The sequence below is a fragment of the Sciurus carolinensis genome, chromosome 2, assembly GCF_902686445.1.
Source record: "Sciurus carolinensis chromosome 2, mSciCar1.2, whole genome shotgun sequence".
NCBI classification, from domain to species: Eukaryota; Metazoa; Chordata; class Mammalia; order Rodentia; family Sciuridae; genus Sciurus; species Sciurus carolinensis.
Genome location: NC_062214.1, coordinates 64,102,204 through 64,123,769, shown reverse-complemented (window position 1 = coordinate 64,123,769; position 21,566 = coordinate 64,102,204). Strand labels below are relative to the sequence as shown.

Here is a 21,566-nt window from a genome sequence, read left to right as displayed (position 1 = left end):
TATTAGCGTAATCAGTTAATAGCTGTTCTATAATGCTTTACTTATTGTGTTAATTTTCTGTAGTTATGTCCAGAGGCAGCTTCCTGAAAGACCACATTAAAAAAAATAAAATAAAAGACCTAACTTACTTCTTTAATGGATTCAGTTACCATTTATAGTTTCAGCTAAGATTTTTGAATGCTATTGATCTATAAAGTCATGCTATTGATCTATAAAGTCATATATATGAACTATAACTAGTATTTTAAAATTCATCTGTGGTGAGTCTAAACATTTCATTAGCATCATGATGTGCTAATCCTAGTGTCTCAGGTAACTTTAGTTTATTACACCAATTCTTTGGATTTGCCCTGAGTATGTCAGGGTTGTTAGTGTGTGCTAGCATCATGTATTCTATCCTAGTCACTTCAGTTTTTCTATATGTTTAAATTCTGAGAACTGGGGACCATTGTCCACCATGTTGGGGATTTTAATGGAAATGTATCCTATGTGGACATTGGTATTCAAAGGACTAGTTCTCAAATTAAAATGGAGCTTCCAAACAGACCGTAGCGACAAAGTAACCTATGGATAACAAAGGAGATATTTGTGATAAATGTGATAGATGAGGCCAACAAGTTAGGTTGCATTCTGAATTTGATAAATGTACTAGAATGAAAAGAACTTGACTCTTAGGTCCACATCATGAGTTCTAGACCTTCCTCTAACATGAACTGACTTTCTGGGTCTCCATTTCCTCTTCAGCAAAATGAAGAATTGAGATGAAAGTTGTTAAGTTCTTCTCAGCCTTTGCTCTCTCTGAGATGTTCAGTCTGTGATTGCTTTGTGTAATGACTCACTGAGGGAGGAGCATTAGCAGGCATTGGATCAGGATTAGAATGGGTCTCATTCATGGAGTCTCTGGAGATGAGCATGGCACTTGATACAAAGTGGGACCTGTCAACACTGTATAGGTTGAGCATACCTTATTTGAAATGCTTAGGATGAGAATTGTTTTGGATTTCAGTTTTGTAATATTCGCATACACATAATGAAATATTTTGGGAGTGGGATCCAAATCTAAACATAAAGTTCATTTGTTTCATATGCACATTAGGCACATTATCATATACACATTATGCACATAGCCCGAAAGTAATCTTATGCAATATATTTAGTACATCTGCATTTAACTGTGACTTGTCACTTGAGGTGTGGAATTTTCTCCTTACTGCATCATGTCATTGTTCAAAAAATTATGGATTTGGGAGCAATTCAGATTTGATATTTTCAGATTAGGCATCTTAACCTGCAATAAATTGGTGTTGATGATGAAGCATAAGTAAAATTCCAGTTTGAGAACAATTATTCATAACAGCTATGAGAAAAAGTAGAGGCCTAGACCACAAATTGTTGGGACCAGCTGTGTGGTCCTGGGAAAATTACTGCACTTCTCTCAATATTTTTTCCTTCCCTCATCACTGAATGGTCCAGGGAAGACTCCCCAAGAAGCTTCTTACTAAGAAAAGTCAATGACCCTGTAAGAATTTCTGGCCATGTAAAGCAAATAAAAAGGTTCAGATGTTCTACCATCTCCAGTGCCCAGAGCAGGTAGAGCAAGTTATCAGTGATTTAATGCTCACTAGGAAGAAGTTCACAAGGTTATATGGGGATGGGCTGAAAAGAGGACAGGGGAACTGTATGCTAAAGTTTGGGGATTTTATGCAAAGAAGGAAATGAGTTCTCCTGAATTGCCTGTTATTAAGGAACAGAATGAATTAAATGCTGGTTTAAGCCAATTCAATGCTGAGCTCTAAGGTTCACCATCTGCTCTGGCTCTTTCCATATCCTACCCACAGTGATGACGTTCGACATCTTTCCCTTCAGGTAATGCCATCAGAGGAGATAATGGGTGGCAAAAGCATATTTGAAAGGAAAAGAGAAAGAGTTCACATACAATTCAATGGAAATATTTGAAGTCATTTCAAGGAGGAATCTGAGAATTAATTACAAAGTTTGAAAAGAAAGACTTTTAACTTTGATCTGGTTTTCTTCTGTAAAGCACTTTGGTACATAATTCTTGAAGTGCTAAGCCACAAATTCAATGTCTGGACCTGACTGCTTTCATTTGTGTCTTGGGGCTTCTCCTCCTCCAAAAAGAAAGTTAAAAATTTAGGATGATTTTTTTTCCAGAGAAATTAATGCATACATCATTAGTTGGTCAGCTCCCATAAAAATTACAGCAGCATAGAATAGCTCAGATTAAGTGCTAGATTTAAATCATGCAAAGGCCCACTTAATATCAGTACCTAATTAAGAAATCTGTAACATTGGTAGAGAAAAACACTATCAAGGTGTGACTGGAATTTTTCCTTTCAGTTGCTATTGGGGATTTTAATGGGAATGTATCCTACATGGACTTCAATAGTTATAGGACTAGTTCTCAAATTAAAATGGAGCTTCAAATCTGAGCATGGGGACAAACTAATTTACCTGAAAGGTAATAAAGGAAATTCTTACCTAAAAATAAATGTTATAGAGTGCCTCAATCTTAGATTACATTTCCCCTTAATTTTTTAAACCTGAAATTTTTCATGGTTCATATGTATGAACCTTGCTCCTTGAAGGTAGATGATGGCCATTATTCTTTCTTTTGCATGTCAGTGCCTAGGTTCCCACTAAATGTTTGTGAAATAGCAGAATATAAATATTTTGTTAGTTTTTAAGAGTTATTGCTAAGCATGGTGCTCTGTCATGACACATTTTCTCTCCAATAAGTAGATGGATGGGTCGCTTGTGCACCAATTAGGAAGCACTGCAAAATCAGGTTATAGGCTAAATTTGGTCAATGCTTGTTCATCCTTTAAAAATTGAGAAACTTCATTTCAATATAAATTTCTGGATTCCTTTGAAATTTCTGAAGTTGTGGCACAGTTTGATTCATGGTTCCCATTGGTAACAATTGACTGGGATCCAAGAGTTGCTATTCCCATTAAACAGGGCTCCTTTTCTGTCAGTCACCATTAATAAATGTGATTGGTTCCATGTTGGGTTGCATGTTGAAGTAGATGAATGGACTGAATCCCCTGCATAAGACTGCAGGCTGACTTCACTTTTTTATTTTCTAACTTTGTCTGTGGGATAGGCCCTGCTATAGTTTGTACCTGGGGTGTCCCCAAAGGTCCACTTGTTAAAGGATTTGTTGTCAACCTGTGGTGCTATTGGGAGGTGCTGGAACCTTTAAGAGGTGGGACCTAATGGAAGGAAGTTAGGTCATTGGGGGCATGCATCAAAGGTGATATTGAAACCCCCATCCTTTCTTTCTCTTTCCTTTGCTTCCCAGTCACCATGAACAATCCTCCTTCATGTGTTGCCACCATGATGTATGATGCTGGACCCAAAGCAACAGGACCAAGTGACCATGGACCAAAACCTTTGAAACCATGAGCCAAAATAAATCTTTCCTCCTTAAAAGCTGATTTTCTTAGCTATTTTGTGACACTAATGCAAAACTGAGTAACATAGGTCCTCAAGATTGGGTTACAGCATTTGGTATGCATTTCTACTGCTGTTGGATTTGAATGAGTTAAAGATCTAAGGGTGAGCTTAATTGTTTTCTCCAAGACTCACAAAAAAAGAAGGCAAGACTGCAAGTACTGGGCTTGGCGTGAATCTAGTGTGCATATTCCTAGTACTTCAATGTGGCTCCAGTGGGAATTGAGCAGGATCCAAGCACTAAATAACCCTAATGATATCGGGTAGGAGCTCATCAGGGAGCTGTTCAAGAGTTTGTCAGAGCATATTAAAATACAATACATTCACATAATCAGAAAAGGTTCATCAGTCCATCTGTCTATACATTCCTTTCTGATATTAAATTTATCCAGGGACTTTTGAAAATTACATCATCTACCCATACCCTCTTCTTTAGTGAATAAAAATCTGGACAGAATGGAAAGAAAATCAGAATAATGCACGTTGGTGTAAGTCCTGTAATTGAAATCATTATTGCTTAAAACACTGTTGCTTTAATCAGCTCTATCATAAATCAATGCTTTGCAACTAGTGAAGGTTTAAAATAAAGTGCTGTTAAACAAATTGGGCCTCTTAAAAGGCATGATGCAATTGGAGAGCCTCTGAAAATGAATAAAAAAGTGCTTTCTGAATGGATATGCTGGTTCTAGCATTTTATCTTCCACTTAATTTAAAAAAATATATTACCTGGTCCTTTCTTAGAAATTACATATTGGAGGTCTATAATGGCCAACACTTTAACCCATTAAAAAAAATTTACTCCCAGGAACAGTTAATATTTGACGTTTAATTGCTTTTTCTTGTTGGAGGAAAAAAATATGTTTCTTTCCTTCCTTTCTCAATTGACTTTCCAAAAATCACCTTCTGGGTTATAAAGATGAAGAAGAGTAATTGATTTCAAAAACTCAACGTACGTGGGTATGCATACACGTGTGTGTGTATGTAAATAATATCTCCAAAGTAGCAGGAGCTGCTTCTTCTCTCCCAGCAATTCTGCAATGTGGATGTTATGATTGCCATTTGATAGACCAGGTGACAGAGGTCTAAAGAGGTTACAGAGGAAGTCAGGGTCAAGAGTTTATTCCTTCACCAGGTTGTGTGCTTCTGGGTGTGCTTCACACCCAGGCATGGAGATGTTAATGAAACCATGACAGAACTTCATGTCCGTCATTCCCATCCTCAGGCAGCTAACTCTTTCAGCCTGTTTAGCCATTCCCAGATTCTGGGATTTAGCCTGTAATGTTATTCTATCTACAAATGTTGATGGGCAACTATGATTTGAGCCTTTAATGTGAGTCCTTTATTTAATGGAACTAGAAGAAGCAGTGGAACCATTCTTTATCTGTCATATTGACTTTGAAGAGATTTCTCTTCAGAGTTGTGTATGGATGACCAAGGAGGTTAGTCATCTTCACATTGGAACAATGCCTATATAGACTTCAGACAAAATTTCTGACTTCTTTTAAGAGAAAAAGGAGGTCAGCTGGAAATTGGTGTGGAAACAATGAGGAAAACCATTTGTTTGGTTGCCTGAAGTTAGAAAATTTCCATTTCAAGATTGTTGGCCTCTTCCCTTTCTAATGCAGCAAATTCACTATCAAAGGTCAAAGTGTTCTCTTGTTTTCTTTTTTTTTCCCTCTTCCCACAAAACCAGGTAGTATTTAGTCTCTTGAAAAGCTGTACAAACCAACTGCTCCTCTACAGATTATCCCTTTCAGAGCTCAGGTGATATGCCTCATTGGGTTACACCTCCCCAGACTTGTGGTCAGATGAGGCTGTGTCATTCTGCATTATTCTGTTTTGCGGGAAACTATTTATATGTTGGCTCCACCAGGTCCCATTTCCCCTGGGAATGGTTTTGCATGTACCATCTTCACAGTGGTCATTGAAGTTGAATCACTTGTCTTCATGGGACCAATGGACATCTGGCAGAAAACCAGAAAGTCGATCTTCCCCTCTGTGATTTCACTCAACTGGAAAACAAGTTTGCAACTGTGGAATAACATGTTTCTGAGATGTGGAGTGCAAATACTCCAAGAAAACTCTTGAAACTGACTGAATAGGGAATGGAAATATGCATTATTCACAAAATCCACCCCCCCGCCGAGTTCTAGAAAGAAAAAAGCTTAAATATGCCTTTTAAACATTTTTACCTTTTCTTTCTTTCATCCCTTTTTTCATTCCTTTTTGTCTTTTCCACTTCTTAAAATTTATGATTTAATAATAATTCTCATTTTTTTACCAAGGAGTGGTGAAATGGACACACTTATACTACCGTGATAGGATATATTGGGAAAAGTCTTTTGGAAACTATTCATAGTGCGCATCAATAGAGTCATGCAACATTCATGAGAACTGTAATGGTTCAGATGAGGTGTCCCCAAGAAGCTTATGTATAAGACAATGCAAAAAAGTTTAGAGATGAAATGATGAGTCATGAGAGCTTTAACCTAATCAGTGCATTAATCCATTAATACGGATCAACTGGGCAGTAACTTTAGGTGGATGGGAAGTAGCTAGAGGAGGTGGATCATCACCCAAAGTGTGACTTTCGGGTTTACATTTTGTCCCTGGTTTACATTTGTCTCTCTGCTTCTTGGTGCCATATGTTGATCTTCTTTCCTCCACTGTACTCTTCTGCCATGATATTCTGCCTAATGTTGGGCCCAGAGCTATGAAGTCAGCTGTCTATGGACTGAAACCTCTAAAACCACAAGCACAAATGAACTTTTTCTCCTATAATTGTTCTCACTGTGTCTTTTGATCACAGTGACAAAAAGATGGCTAAAACAAGAATGATTATAAGGAAACAGGAAGTGTACCTCTGATACTTAAACATTCATAATCAAAATGTGCATCATCATAATAATAGATAACATTTGCTTCCTTAACATGTAACAGGCTCTGAGTCAATGCTTTTAGGCATTGTCTCTAGGTTTAATCTGTACATGGGTTTTATCTTGTAAATATTATTATACTTCCATTTTACAGATGACAAAAGAGGCATGGGAGGATTAATTGGTTTATCTGAAGTCACATTGCTAGTGTGAGACATCAACCTCATCCTGCCTATATGGTTTTAACACTTAAAATAACTTGGAATTCCTTATAATATGTGGTTAATTTGAAGGGAAAAACATTAATAACAAAAAATTCAAGCTATACTCTATAAAAACCACATGAAAAAGTAAACAGGAAATCTTAGACCAAAAGGAAATAGGCTAATTTGTAAAAGCTTGTCTGTAACCAGGTAATAAAATGATTGGTAGCTATCTGAAGTAAATTAAATATTTCAAATCTTTCCTCTGGATGAGAATTCTACACTATATGAATGATCTTTAGCTAAGAGAATCTAATTGCTATTTTGCCAATTTAGAAAAGACCCAAAGAACAAATCTTACATGTAGGCCCAAATGACTGTGAGAGGATTTCATCTAGATTCATTGGGGAATTTCCTTTTGGAATAAGACCTAGACCAATGTTTCTTAACTTATTTTGTATGAAAATGTATCTGAAAATATTAATGGAATATGTGGTCTCTTTTTCAGTCCAGAAAAACATCTATATTAACATCTATATTATCCATCTTGCTGGATATATGTTGACTTTTATTCAAGGATCTTAGAAATTTTTTAGATTGATTGCTGGCTTGAGGGATTAAATTAAAATTTCCCTTTCTGTCTTGACTTGCAGACTGTTTTTTATAACAGCTTGGTGCATGTCCTTTTTTCTAATAATTCAAGCATGAACACACTTTCTTAGGAATGTTGTCAATATCTGGATGACTAACGATCATAAAGTAAGTAACTATAATGAATAATTTAGTTCAACATTTTCATTAATATGATACCATGTTATCATAGAACTTGTATCCAGATACTTGTCTAAAAACTGCCTTTTTTTGTTTTCCTTGTTAGGGTTAAAAAAAATGTATGGCATACATTACCAAGAATAAAAGGTCGCAACTGGCAGTATAATTGACCGTGTGACAGAGAGAAGATGAGCAAGGTAAGTAGACAGAATTATGAATACCAGTTTTCTTACCACTCCTATAAAGTTATATTTTTGTTAAACACATATTTATTAAATGCACAAGCATAAGGCAGAAAGTTAGATGGGCTCAAAAAATGAGTGAATGATGCTTTGGTATGATATGCTGGGATTTGGCAGTGCTCAGGCAGCCTCCAAGCACCATTGGCTGTGCTACTACTAAGATTATAGCAGGAGCATGATTTCATTCCATGAAATATTTTCATCAACTAGAAAAAGGGAATTATATTTAACATTTCTAAAATTGAAGATTTCTTAGGTCCTATTCAAGACCTGCAAGAGGGAGTGAGAAATATCATGTTTAGAGGTCACTGGGCCATCTACCCTAGGAACTTCCGTTTGGCAATGGTCTCTGCCTATGTTACAGAAGACAGCAAAAATATAAACTATCATGCATCTGACCAATTATGCAATGCTCCATCAACAGGGGGAAATTCCTTCCTCACTTCAGCTGGTGAACAGTTATGCCCTGGAGCCCAGGACGGACATGCCTTGTAACTTTTTAACCTAGTTAGTGTAACTGCCAGTATTATTCCCATTCATATAAATGTCTAATCCTTTTTTGAATCTTGCTAGACTATTTGCCTCAATAATATCCTGCGGCACTGAATTCCACAGGTAGATTATACGCTGCTTTAAAAAGTATTTCCTTTTCTTCATTTTAAATTTGTTGCCTTTTAACGTCACAAAATGACCCTTGCTCTTGTGTTAAGTGGCAGGAGATAAAGGCATTTCAAATTAAGCTTTAATTCTCCCAAGCATTCTCTTTGCTGTTATTAAAATCCTATCTTCCATAGAAATTTTCTATTGTAGCACTTGTAGTCTTGATTAAATGAGATTTTTTGAGTTAGTTTTTTCACTACTTTGGATACATTGGGCATGCCAGAAAAGAACCCTCCTTAATATTCAATGTCATTTATTGGACAAATATTTACTGAGCACCTACTTTTGAAGGAATTGTTTTAATTTTGGAGAGATGGCCTTAAGTAAGACTGGGTTCTAATTCAGAAGGACCTAATTTTCTAGAGGAGACAAGCAGTAAAATATTGAATAAATATTTGAATTGCCTGGTTTCAGATGGGATTAAGTACTATCAGCCCTCCACATTCATTGGTTTTGCATTCTCAGGATCAACCAAAACTTATTTCTTGTCATTACTATCTAAATAATACAATATAATAACTATTTATATAGCATTTACATTGTATTGGATTTTCTAAGTGATCTGGAGGTGATTTAAAGTATCTGGGAGGAAGAGGTGTATAGCTTAGAAGCATTTTACATAAGGGACTTGCACATACTCAGATTTTGATTTCCATAGGGTTCCTGGAACCAATCCCCCATGGATACTAAAGGAAAACTATACTGTGGGAAAATTTTAAAAGTTCCTGGGAAAGGATGTCAGAGGTCACTTTAGTTTACACCATCAGGAAGTGACTTTCTGAAAAAGGGACAGTTGAGACTGGTCACCGATAAGTCATCCCTCTGAAATATCTATGAAGGTGAGCAATGCTCAGTAGTAGTTGAGGCTCAATCATTTGTTGAGTGCCTGAATGAGTTGAGATTGAGAAGAAAAGTTTCAGAAACCATTCAGGTAGTGACTCAACAGGTCCAGGAGTAATGTATTTTGTACTCCTGTTGTAACTACAAAGATTATCAGAGTAGAAAAAGCAAGAGATTTAGTTAGTGAGACTCACACGTTTCAAGATCTGATCATGTTCCCCAGTAACCAGCTGTTTGACCTTGGACCAATCACCTAATTGCTCTCATGCAAAGTATTCTTCTTTATAAAAATGGGAGAGCAACTTCTTTTCCTCATGGGAATTGGGGAGGGTAATATTATGTGGAAGTTCTTTATAAGCTGCCAAATGGTGTGGAGATGTTGGTTCATCTTGCAGGAATCAGGTGTTTTCAGCACTCTGTACTTTGGTCTCTCATTCTTTCTTTTCTTCCTTATTTTTTGAATGTCCGATTACATACCAGCCTCTGCTCAAAGTCCACCAGTGGCATCCATAGTACTTAGCTTTCTGCCCCAGAGGTGGATTAAGCAGGGTAGATTTATCTTGCCCCATTCCTAAGGACTTTAAAATGGAATCAGATGGAGAAGTTGCTTGTTGATACCATGAACTGGATATGGATTTAAAATAATGATTGCTTTTGTTTTTACTTTTGTGTGTTTTTGTTTATTGCTTTGTCTTCTGGGCCAGATCAACCAAACTTCTCTGTATAAAGACAGAGTCCCAGCCTGAAGTTCAGAGAATCTTCCCAAAAATTCAGTACTGGTTGACATGATCTGATTCCCTGAGTTCAACTTCCCTCTATGCTCTAGCATGGTAGGTATATACCATTTTCTCACATTGCCTCTTGAAGTTATTCCTTTTAATTGCCCCTTACTTTTTTTTTTTTTTTTTCTGTTTAGGCAATTTAAAATAGAGGCATGTGCAGCTCTGCATAATAATGTGTTATAAAGGCATTTCAAGGAATAAATTATTAGGATTGTTTACATGCATGGTTCAAATTTACTGGCAAATTGCTTAGGTCTTGGTTTTATGATGTAGCTGCCAGTTAGGCTCCTTCTGAGTAAGGCTCTGAAATAGGAGAAGTTGCCCTTTGCTGTCCCTCACCAGTACTTCCTCTGCCTTGTTCCTGCCCTTTCAACACCTCCCTTCTTTCCCACCCCCAAATAACTCTGTGGAGCTGTCAGGCTTTTTGCACCTTAATGTGAAGACACTTTGTGGGTCCTCCCCAGACCTGTGCCCAACAAAGATGAGGTGTGCAAAGGAATAAATCTTCAATGGTATAATTTTAGATGCTGTGGTAACTGGGAAGGGCAGCTATTTTTGGCTGTGGGGCTTTCTCCTTGACCTGAGATGATACCGCTTTGCCTGCTGCAGCGTGGTCAGCCAACCCTGCTTGTGGTCCCTTTAGTGATTTGTCTACCATTCCTGGGGGTGGCTTATTTCTTTCTCCACTGAGCATTTCTCTGCTCATTTAGAGTTCTGTGTGCAAGCGAATGCATCTATTGATGTGTGCCCATTTTGGCTTGTCACTGTCTGATGACACTCCAAGGTAGTGGTCCAACATCCCTGGGAGCAAATAGAGGGAACTGATTCCCTCCCACAGAGGAAGCAGACTCCCTTCCACATAGGAGGTGGAGAAAAATTGCTGGTCCAGTTTCTGTGTATCCCTCAGCCTCCATGCTTTACCAGCTGCTCAGTGACGGTTGTATGAGTCACTACTTCTCTGAGCCAGGCAGGTCTCCAGGCCACAGCGTCAGAACCTTCCCACCTAGTCTGCCTCACTGAAAGTTGTGTGTTCACAGTGGCTCTTCTGACCACCCTGCTTGTTCTCTTCCCACTCAAGCTCCTGATGCAGCTGCTGTCTGCAGATCCCCTGTACTGCCTGGAAAGGGAATTTAGCACTGCTGCAGGACATGGGTGGAACTATGAGAAGATTTGAAGGGGGCCAAAACTAACAGTGCTTCCAGATGAGGGTGATATTAGAGCCAAGATCATCACTGGGGCAGGGTATCTTGTTCTTAGTTTTACAACCTAAAAAGTACACAGAAGATTCGAGGATCATTTGGGAAGGAGGGGGAAAAAAAAAACCAGGAAAATGGAACCAGTTTGGAAAAAAAAATAAAGACTTGAGTTTCTTTATGCCCAAATACAGAAAACAGAGGATTTTTTTTTTTTTTTTTTTTTTTTTTTTTTTTTTGGTGTGGAAAGAGAACAGGATCTCTGGATGATAGTTTTCTTCTCCATTTCCCATAGCTAACAATTCTAGATTTGGAGAGAGAGAGAGAGAGAGAGAGAGGGGGGGGGGGGGAGGGGGAGGGAGAGAGAGAGAGAGAGAGAGAGAGATTATGAGAAAGAAAGGGAATGAGACTGTAAGGAAAGTATGACCAAGGAACAGAAAATAGGGGAGGGTATGATTAAAAGGGAGAAAATGATGGAGATAATGTTGCCTTTCCATATCTGCTACAGAAATAAATTTAGTAGAAATTTATTTGGAACCAACCATGTCTGGTTCACTTATCTTTCTGCACAACAGATCACCCTGAAATTTATTAACTGAAAACTACAGCAATCTTTCTATCATTATCTGTACTGGTTCGGAGCGTTGACTGGGATCAACTGGGTGACTCTCACACAGTCTATGGAGTCTGATGGTGGTTGAGGCTGGAGCCATCTCTTAAGACTTCCTCCCTTGTGTGTCCTGTGGTTGATGCTGTTCTTTGCTGTGACCTCAGGTGGACAGCTGCAGGAATCATTGCACATGGTCTGAGCTTCCTCATAGCATCTCATACTTGCTCTTCTTACATGACTGCTCAGGGGTCTAAAGATGAGTGTTCCAAGAAAACAAGGTACAAGCTGAATCTTCCTTTTCACTCATATCTTCTACTGATCCCCAGTCACTGAGGTCAGCTCAGGCTCCAGGGTTGGGCACCAGTCTCTGGATTTAAAGAGTGTTAAAGAATTTGTGAATGTGACTTAAAACTGCTAAAATGTCCAATCACAGTGTCAGCTGCTTCCAACATCCAACTTCCAGGCCTTTCCATCTATTCGTAGCTATAAAATTTTACCAAAGATTCAGTGGAAGGTAATGAAATATCCATTTGCCAGGGGAGTGAGGTGATAGAAGTGTGCTTACCAAGCAGGGGTCAAGATGAACACTGTGTGCTCAGAGATCATAGGCAGAGTACATGTAAGAAGACTGGTTATCACTGGAGAGCACTGAAGGCCAGCAGGATGCAGTGACACGGTGGCCAACATCTTCTAACTCTGAAATGGGTTTGCCAGTTTTATTCAAGTCCATACATTTGTTCTCCATAACTTACATGCACTTTTCTCTTCTGCCTCACTTGGCTCCTACCAATTGCTCTTTCTTTTGACTGCAGTATTCTACTATGGTCCAAAAGCTCTTCTCCATCCTTCATGCCCCTGGGTCATGACTTTATCCTTTGGGGCATAAAGTCTCATCTCCTTCTCTGCTTATTTGCTGCTCCATTACCATCTTTCAGGTCACTGAACTTCTCTCTGCTTTTCTTGTCCGTTCCTCAGTTGGTTGCTTGAAACATGCCTTTTTATTTTGTTTTCTTCTTTTATGGCCACTGTCTCCTGCCTTTTAAATCATATCCTGTATTTGATGAGTCTTGCCTTTCTTCCCAACTCTGATCTGTCTTATCCTAGGAGCCTGTTGTGCAGCACAGAATGACAAGACATCAGGTCCTGCTGCACAGAATGTCTGGCACCTCTACCAGATACACATAGCCATCTTCCTGGGGTTGTGGAGAGGGGGCTTGCTCTAGGCCAAGGACTTTCAGGTGAGATTTGCTGTACCACTTCTCACCTTGCTTTGGTAAGCATTTTTTACATTCCATCATCACTAAAAATACTTTTCTCTTCATCTAGGCTTTTAGTCTCCAAATACCACCCACTGTGGAATTCACTTTTTAATCCTCATATAGGCTGGGTTTCTTTTCTTCTCCTAGTATAAAAGTGATAGGTATCCACTACAATAAATTTAGAATCCATAGAGAAGTAAAAATTAAACAAACATTATAGATAGAAAGATTGTTAATACCTTGATGTGGGGTCTTCTTTCCTCCCCTCCCTCATTACATTTATGCTTTTTATTTTTTTGGTACTGGGCATTGAACCCAGGGGTGCTTTATCACTGAGCTACATCCTCATCCCTTTTTATTTTTTATTTTGAGACAGGGTCTCACTAAATTGCTGAGTGTCTTGCTAAATTGCTGAAGCTGGGCTCTAACTTGTGATCCTCCTGCCTCAGACACCTGAGTCGCTGGGATTAAAGGCAAGCACCACTGCACCTGGTTGTATTTATGGTCTTTTAAAGACAAAAAATAGCATCCATTCAGATGGTCAGTACTTTCCTCCAAGCAAGTTGCTGCTTGTAGAACCAGTTCTACAGTGCTCTATTTCCTGGCACCAGCTGATTGGAATAGGGCTGGACATCTGGCCCCCAATGGACTGGTATCTGCTCTTTCCTTGAGAGTAAATCAGATGGCACCTGGGACTAGAGCTCTATCACATGGAGATGGGATTAGTATTTATACCTAGAAACCAAAAGCTTAACTGGAGAGGATTGTTTGTAAAAGATAAGTAGAGGAGACAGAAGCAGAGGTGGAGAGGGCAGAGTTACAGGGGAAGAGACTCCTTACATGCTGGTATCATTCCTGCAGTGACTGGTGTGGGATGCCTTGTTCCTCGATTCATATCTGTCTTCAATGGAACTTTGAGATTTCCAACTAACAATGCCTGTGCAAGATGAACTATTTGTCTAAATCTGCTTTTCTCACTGAATAACATATCATAATTTTTCTATATGTCATATATTCTCCCAGATTAGAATTTTGATGGGTGCATAGTGATTACTGTCAATATCCTGATATTTATGGGAGAATGCATTTAAGGGGTGAAAATTGAACTCTGTTAAATAGTACCAGATTCAAATGCCTTCCCTGGTCCTTGTTTGCTGTATGATTTGGACAAATCAAACACCCTATGACTTAGTTTCTTTGTCCATAAAATAGTATATAATGAATCTTAAAGTTCCAGCACATTATCTGTCACAAAATAAGGGTTCAGTAATGCCACCTGTCATTACTAATAATCATAAACCTGTTCTTTATTATTGCTCATATAACAACCCCACTAATATCTATGTGATTTAAATAGAACTGCAGTGAACATCCATACAGCTGAATATTTGTGTATGATTATTCCTTGAGCTAAATGCCTACAAGTTAAAATACTGGATCAAAGACTGTGAACATTAAAAAAAGGTTTAAAACAAGTTTTGTAATGCTATCTTTGATCTCTTCTAAATTTTCCACCATACCATCTTTTAGTATCTTCTTCGACACAGATTTGAAGACAATATTTTTCCTTTTGTGTCCCAGATGTAGTTTGTGCTCACCTTCCAACAAAATTTAAACACTGTCACATCTGACCTTTGAGTTGGGACTCATTCAAATTAGACCAGTTAGCAATTCACTTACATGCCAGGTGCAGATTTAGTTTGTGTATAGACAAGTCTTATAGATTAGGTTTACATTTTGAGAACTGACTCTTGTATTGAGGGCTTTGCAGTCATACCAGAAAGAGTACCGAATGGTTCTGAGGAAGTCAGATATTGACTAAGACTTACAATAGTATGACATTTTTTTCCTCCCTAGAAATTGGGACATCTGGAATATGAGCATTTTATTGTTTGACCTGCCAGGAATGACCTTCCACCTGTGGACCCTATCCTGGCTTCAAGTCTTGGAAAAATATATCATTATGGAATTTCATAAGATTTGTCTTTGAGCCACTTACAGTGCTGGGCACTTTGGGAAGAAAAAGATAATCCAACAGAGTCCTTTCCTCAAAGAGTGTACTGGGAAAATAGATATGTACATAATTATATAGCAAAGAAAAATTTGCTAGAATGCAAGTATGCACCTGTAAGAAAATTTCAGAATTAATGATTTCAAGAGCTGAGGTCTGCACAGTTAGCCATTTGGTCCCTGGGGATTTTGTTTTATTTGGTCCAAAGTTATAGATTTAATTTTTTAAAACATTTTCAACAATGAACCACTGGCAATTTTTAGGTAAAAATTCAAAATTCTGTCTTACCATTGAAAAATGGAAGATTTGGCAATACTGAGTCCTCATTGTGCCCTAGCAATAGTGAAGAAAGGCTGACCTTTTAACCAAGGAATAAGATTTCCTTTTTTTGCCACAGTCCCTACCTCTGCCTACTGTCTGGTGCTGCACTACTTCCCTTCTTTGTGCTGTTTGTGTTCCATGACTTAGAGAAAGGAGGCTCTTGTTTTTCACAGAGTATCAGAGAAAGCTCAGAAAAATTGGGTAGAGGGGAGACCTGCAGGGTGAGCAGGGATTTTCTGTGTTTATAGATGGGCAGTGAAGCACATAAGGCTGATAGAAAAGCATGTGCAGAGGTGTGGGACTTGAGCACAGAATGTCCTCTTGGACAGTGGCACCCACACAGGATGGCAAAAGTGTTTGGTATTTGAGGGAAGGAGTTTACAGAGAGAATTGGAGAAGTATATGTGAGTCCCAGCTCATGAGTAGCATGGCATGCCAAAATGAAATTTGGCCAGTAAGAACTAGATTGAATGATGGATAGGATGACAGCTAAAATAGTTTCTAACAGTGTCCTGCATCCATTCTGGGGCCATGCAAATCATGCTGTGTGCAGGACCTCACTAAATCCTCAGTCTAAGAACATGAGACATGTACTGTCACTGATGAGAAAGTTCAGGTAGGGGGAGATGGATTAAGTGACTTTCCCAAGGTCACAACCAGCAAATGATGAAGCTGGAAGTGGACCCCCAGCCTCATTACAGAATTTGCAACTTCATTGTTAGTGTGCTCTGTTTCTCAGATGGATCAGTGCTACAGAATGGTACTCTGGCAGAAAAGTTGGGGCTACATTGGAAATGAGTGCAGGAGGCTGAGAGAGCTGAACTGTTGGAGGTCACCGCCATGGTCACGTAAGAGAGCCAACAGTCCTCCACCAAGGAGGCCTTAGTACTAGCACTGAGGAGGGGTGAATGTGGGGAACATTGAGCATGGGATCCTCCTTTTTGGAGCCTGCCAGCCATGGAATTTTTTCTTCCTCCTTTGAATTCTCAGAGCTCCCTGTCTTTTCCCCAGGTCTTGCTTGTGCTGTTTGTGTCTTATCACATCTAGTATATTTTGAGTTCCTTAAGGGCAGGAGGAATTATTCTTTATTTGCCTTAATATATATTTTTTGCATTGCTGAGCACAATGCCTTGGTAAATGAATGAATTCCAAAATTATCTTTTTCAGATCATTTCTCCTTATGTATGCATTTTTTGAAGTTAGTGGCAACTTAAATACTCTGTCGTTTAAGATAGAATAATTTCCTTACACAATCTACTTGAAACTATTTGAAAATACAAGGAAAAGAAAGACTGAGAAGTTGTTATAAACAGCAAACCCTTTAAGAGTCAATGTCACATTTATTGCTATAAAATATTTTTCTCTCTCTGTTCGACATCTGGTTCCCATTACATACAGTATTGGGTACTTGAGTTCACCAGCCATTTTGCATACCAAACAGCACACACAGAAAATCTCCACCGACATCCACCAGTACACATTTACACCATGTAATTTTTACTTTACATTTACAGACAACCCTTCTGTAACCAACTTAATGCTTACCAATACATTTTTGAAGTTATGTTTTCATATTTACCTTAAGGACCAAATTGCCTACATCTGAGAAGCAAAGAACTACAAAACCCTGAAGCCTTTGCTTTCTGTCATTGTATGGCCCAACTATCTATAATCTAGCACTGAAGTCAATGAAACATCTCAATCTTAAGTCTATATTTCCTAGTTACATTGACCCAGAAATGAGAAACACAATATGGAATGTTTGCTAATGAGTCATGAATTTCATTATAATTGCTTCCACATTCAGGATAGCTCCCTTAAACCATCTAATCTTGACATATCCTGCCTCAATCCCATGTGTTGTAAATGATTTTGTTTTATTTCTTAGGTTACTGTTAAGGGCTTATTTTCTGGTTCATTTCTTTTTCTTAAAGAAAACCACACACTTGTGTGAACCCGTACACGCACTCAGACACTGTGCACACACAGGCCACTGTGGCTTTTGCCTCAATCTGTAGTTTTTAAAAATAAAATAATTATGAAACAAAAAAAGCTCTCATCATTTGGTTTGGAAGCAAAAATAAACACTGTGAAGAGAGTCGAAATATGGTCTAGTTTAAAGTCCTCATTCAGGTCTGTGAGAATTAAAGCCAGAATTGAGCAATGGCCCAGCAAACAGCAATCTGTCCCCTCCATGGACTTCAGAATCCATAATGGAATAGACAGACACAACCAGCATTCAGTACAGTAATAATGGAAAATTAAATACGACTTTTAAAAACTGCTCACATTATAAAGTGATCTATTAGCGTTATACGACTTCAGCACTTAAAGTGACTGATTCTAATTGCAAGATTTGGCCCACAGCAAGCATTAAAGAGCTGCAAGATCTTGAAGGCATTTTATCTCTTTTGGGATATTTTAAAGTGGGTTTTCTTTGGAGTCAAGCTTTATTTCTGCTGCACAAAAGATTGTGCAGGTGAAATCTCTCAGTTCAGATAGAACCAGAGGTTAATTATAACTTTTCCTCTTTGATTCCAAACTGTTTGTCCAACATCCAAACTGTTTTACTAAAGCATTCCTGCATGCATTTCCCCTGCCTCCCCATCTTTTTCACCGTGGGGGATTGAACCCCAGTCCTCGCACATGATAGGAAATCAGTCTATCACTGAGCTACAACCCCAGCTCTTCCTGTTTCTTTACTAAGTGATGCTCTGTCTTTACAGCTCATGGGTGTTGCCCTGAAGAAGTAAGGATGGATGCCCTTCCCTAGGGAGCATTTCCACTAAACAGAGAGGCACCCTTCTCCTGCACCTGTTACCACACTGTATCCTTCAGAACATCTTCTGGACACACCGGTGGGTCTCTAAGATAAAGCTGCCATGCCATAGCTTGGGCTGAACTTGTTTTACATAGGTTATCACACCACTAGGGAATCCTGAGCACATAAACATCTCAGATGTACCTACTACAGAGTTTTCATGTTCCAGAAAAAGAAGGAACTGGAGGCATGTCATACATCTTTGAATTTGACTTTGTTTATATTTACAGTTTTTTAAATTGTTTTCATCCTATTGACTATAGGAAGTTTATTAACTGGATGGTAGTTTAAATTGTAGCTCTTTATGTAAGAGAGTTCTTGTTGAATGTACATGGGCTCAAGCAGTTTTTACCTTGTTCTATACATATATGATATCTTGCTGTTGGTTTTTAGATCTCTCAGATAGTAGAAAAAAACTCATTGACTATGCTTTTTTTTGGTGTGATAATCCACGCTGTTATTCATGTAACCAACAGTGAAATCTTGGACATGTAATTTAAAATCTCCAGTAACACTTGTGGAGTGTGAACCTCGACTCTATTTTATTTTAATTTTTTATTTTTTGTGGTATTGAGGATCAAACCCAGGGCCTTATGCATTCTAGGCAAGTACTCTACCACTGAGTTACAGTCCTAGCCCATTTATTTATTTAAATAACTATTTATTTAAAACATCTCTTTATAAAATTGGCATTATTTTCAAAAGTACAACTCTAGGTTAAAAAAGAAGTTTGAAGGCATTCTGACTTCTTATAATATTTTGCTAACAGATCCCTGTAGCTTGTAGTTGCTTTCTTCCAAAGTGTAGAATTTGTAGAACAGCAGAAATGCTTGTTATTGACCAGCTAGGAAAAGAGAAGAAGAGATCATAGCTCTTGGTACATTGTTTATGGAAACAAGATTTGCCCATATGTTTGAATCAGGCAACTATAATGCATTATCTATCTATCTATCTATCAATCTATCTATCTACCTACTTACCTACCTATCATCTATCTATCTTTTACTCAATGCTGGAGATTGAACCAAGGGCCTCATGCATACTGGGCAAGCACTCTACCACTGAATTATATCCCCAGCCCTCTCCCACCAAACTTAATTTAATCATTTATTTATTTATTTTTGGTACCAGGTATTGAACCCATAGGTGCTGAACCACTAAGTCACATCTCTAGCACCTTTTTATATTTTATTTTGAGATGGGGGTCTTGCTAAGTTGCTTAGGGCCTCACTAAGTGGCTGAGGCTGGCTGTGAATTTGGGATCCTCCTGACTCAGCCTCCTAAGCCACTGAGGTTATAAGCATGTGCCATCATGCCTGGCTCCCACCATATTTTAGATGCCAACTCAGCCAGACAAAAGCAGTGTCTAGAATTAGGGTACATACCATTCCTATATGCAGTGTAATATGTGATTATATCATGTAATCATTATCATCTTTCTTAGATGTTCTAGGAGTATATATAAATAAAAACATAAATATAAAAATAAAAATGTGTTTGCTTAAAAAAATTACAATGTTTACTTTTAAAATAGTTTAAGACTCAGAAGAAGTTGTAAAAATAATTTGGAGAGTTCTCTTTGTTTTTGCTATCTAGTTTCCCTTGAAGATGGCATCTCACTTAATCATAGTACATTGTCAATGGTGGAAAATTGATTCAATACTGATGATTCAGTGAGACATCTTACTCAAATTTCAGTTTTTACATGCACTCTTTTCTAGGTGTGTAGTAACAGGTAGAAATGCATAAAATACCAGCAATTCTTTAATTTTGAGGTGCTGGACAGAGCTTTGCACATGTTAGGTAAGAACTGTCCCACTGAACTACATCCCCATCCCTGGTATAGCAGTCTTAAAGGAGTATCCTTCAACAATGAATTTTGATAGTATGCAAGATTCTTAGATGATGTGGTTTTATGCATCTTGTGGTTGACTAATGAGGAGGTAGAGCTGGTTGCATTAATGAAGTTCCTTTATACTTAATTGCTTTCTCTTTCCATTAATGAACTAATAAACTAATCAACCCTATATCAAGTGCCAACTGTGAGTCAACCCCTTTCATAAACTCAAGATACAAATGTGGAAACATGGACTCTGCTCTCAAAGAACTCATAGGAGGAGATTGAAAAAAGTTCACAATTACAATAGAACGTTGCATGCAATAGCACAAATGAAACAAGCCAACACCGTAAGCACCTAAATGTGCTCAGCACTGTACCAGGCATTAGGGGCAAAGTGGTGAATGAGAAGTGTGCTTTTTTTGTCTTGTGGAGTTCACTGTAAAGTGGAGGAGGCAAGCAATGACAACAGCACACTGACAGGGGGCTATGGTTCTGAGCGGGTGGGTCCTAATCAGATCAAGGGGTTTAGGAAAGTGACTCAACATGGTCAAGGTCAGCATCTCAAGATGTCAAGATCTAAAGATGCCATCTTTGTACCAAGTTCTCATTCCACTTCATAAGACCCTATGTAGGATCTTCTAGCACCTGCATTTTAGCAGGTGGCTTCCTATCACAAGAGCAGTCATTTGATCTGATTCGAAGACCCTTGATATCATACCTGGTAGCAGATCTTTCCCACTAGATGCTGGCAGACTTGGTGTTAGGCTCACAGAGGCCATGAGATGGAGAGGGAGTCTGCTTTCCATCAGTAAAGGAGATATGGTTCCCTTGAGTGTGGTATGCATATGTAGAGTACACCCAGGGTGTCATATTCCCTTGATTGTGGTTGGTAGCTGGTGATGGAGAAACTGCTGTATGTTTCTAGCCTAACAAATTGAGGATCTTTATACAAAACAGGATAACACCATTATTCTGTAGGTTTCTGAGATCTGATCTCATGTCTTTCCTGCTTTGAACTTTCAGTTGCTTTGCATTGGATTTAAAGTGGTTTCCAAAATTCCTACCTAAGGGTACAGACTACAAGGCCCCACCTGGTATGGCCTTGAACACTTATGTCCTTACCTCAGTTTCTTCACCTTCCATTCTATCATCAATTCCTGGTGGCTCTGTCATGCTGGCCTGTTTAAGTTTGCTTTAGCTTGCCAAACTATTTCCAGAAATACTTCACCCTTTCTCAATACCTTCATCTATAACCTCATTTGTCAGGGTTCTATTTCAAGATTTTCTGCATCGAATCACTTGCATATATCATCTCCACTATGTATCCTACTTTATCCTTAGTTATACTTTGTGCACCTATTAGAATATGCTGTTTTATATTCACTCATGTGATCATAGAATATTCATTTCCCCTATTAAACTGTAAGTTCCACGAGGGCAGGGATGATGTCTATTTTATGATTATCTTCTCAAGACTCAATAAGTATTAGCTGAATAAATTATTGAATGAATAGCAATGACATATACCCTTATTTTTTTTTCTCTGTAAGTGTAGATAATGCTACATTTGAGATTTAGAAGCATTTATATGCTGTATTGGGCTCATTCTTTTAGACTCATTTCTGGGGTTTTCTCTTTCTCAAGTTCAGACAGTCGTAGTTTC

The 21,566-nt window shown here is 38.3% G+C and overlaps 1 long non-coding RNA gene across 8 annotated transcripts in view; it reads left to right on the top strand.

The window, feature by feature from the left end:
- LOC124971000 (uncharacterized) overlaps positions 1-21,566 on the top strand; it is a 79,494-nt gene that overhangs the window by 6,857 nt on the left and 51,071 nt on the right. For 6 of the 8 annotated variants that reach the window (XR_007106261.1, XR_007106264.1, XR_007106256.1 and 3 more), the window contains exons 2-7: positions 7,207-7,312; positions 7,431-7,521; positions 9,771-9,896; positions 12,756-12,889; positions 15,982-16,090; positions 17,969-18,100. This is a non-coding gene — a long non-coding RNA (uncharacterized LOC124971000). The remainder of the gene's footprint in view (positions 1-7,206; positions 7,313-7,430; positions 7,522-9,770; positions 9,897-12,755; positions 12,890-15,981; positions 16,091-17,968; positions 18,101-21,566) is intronic. The other 2 variants (XR_007106262.1, XR_007106265.1) reach the window with 2 other exon arrangements.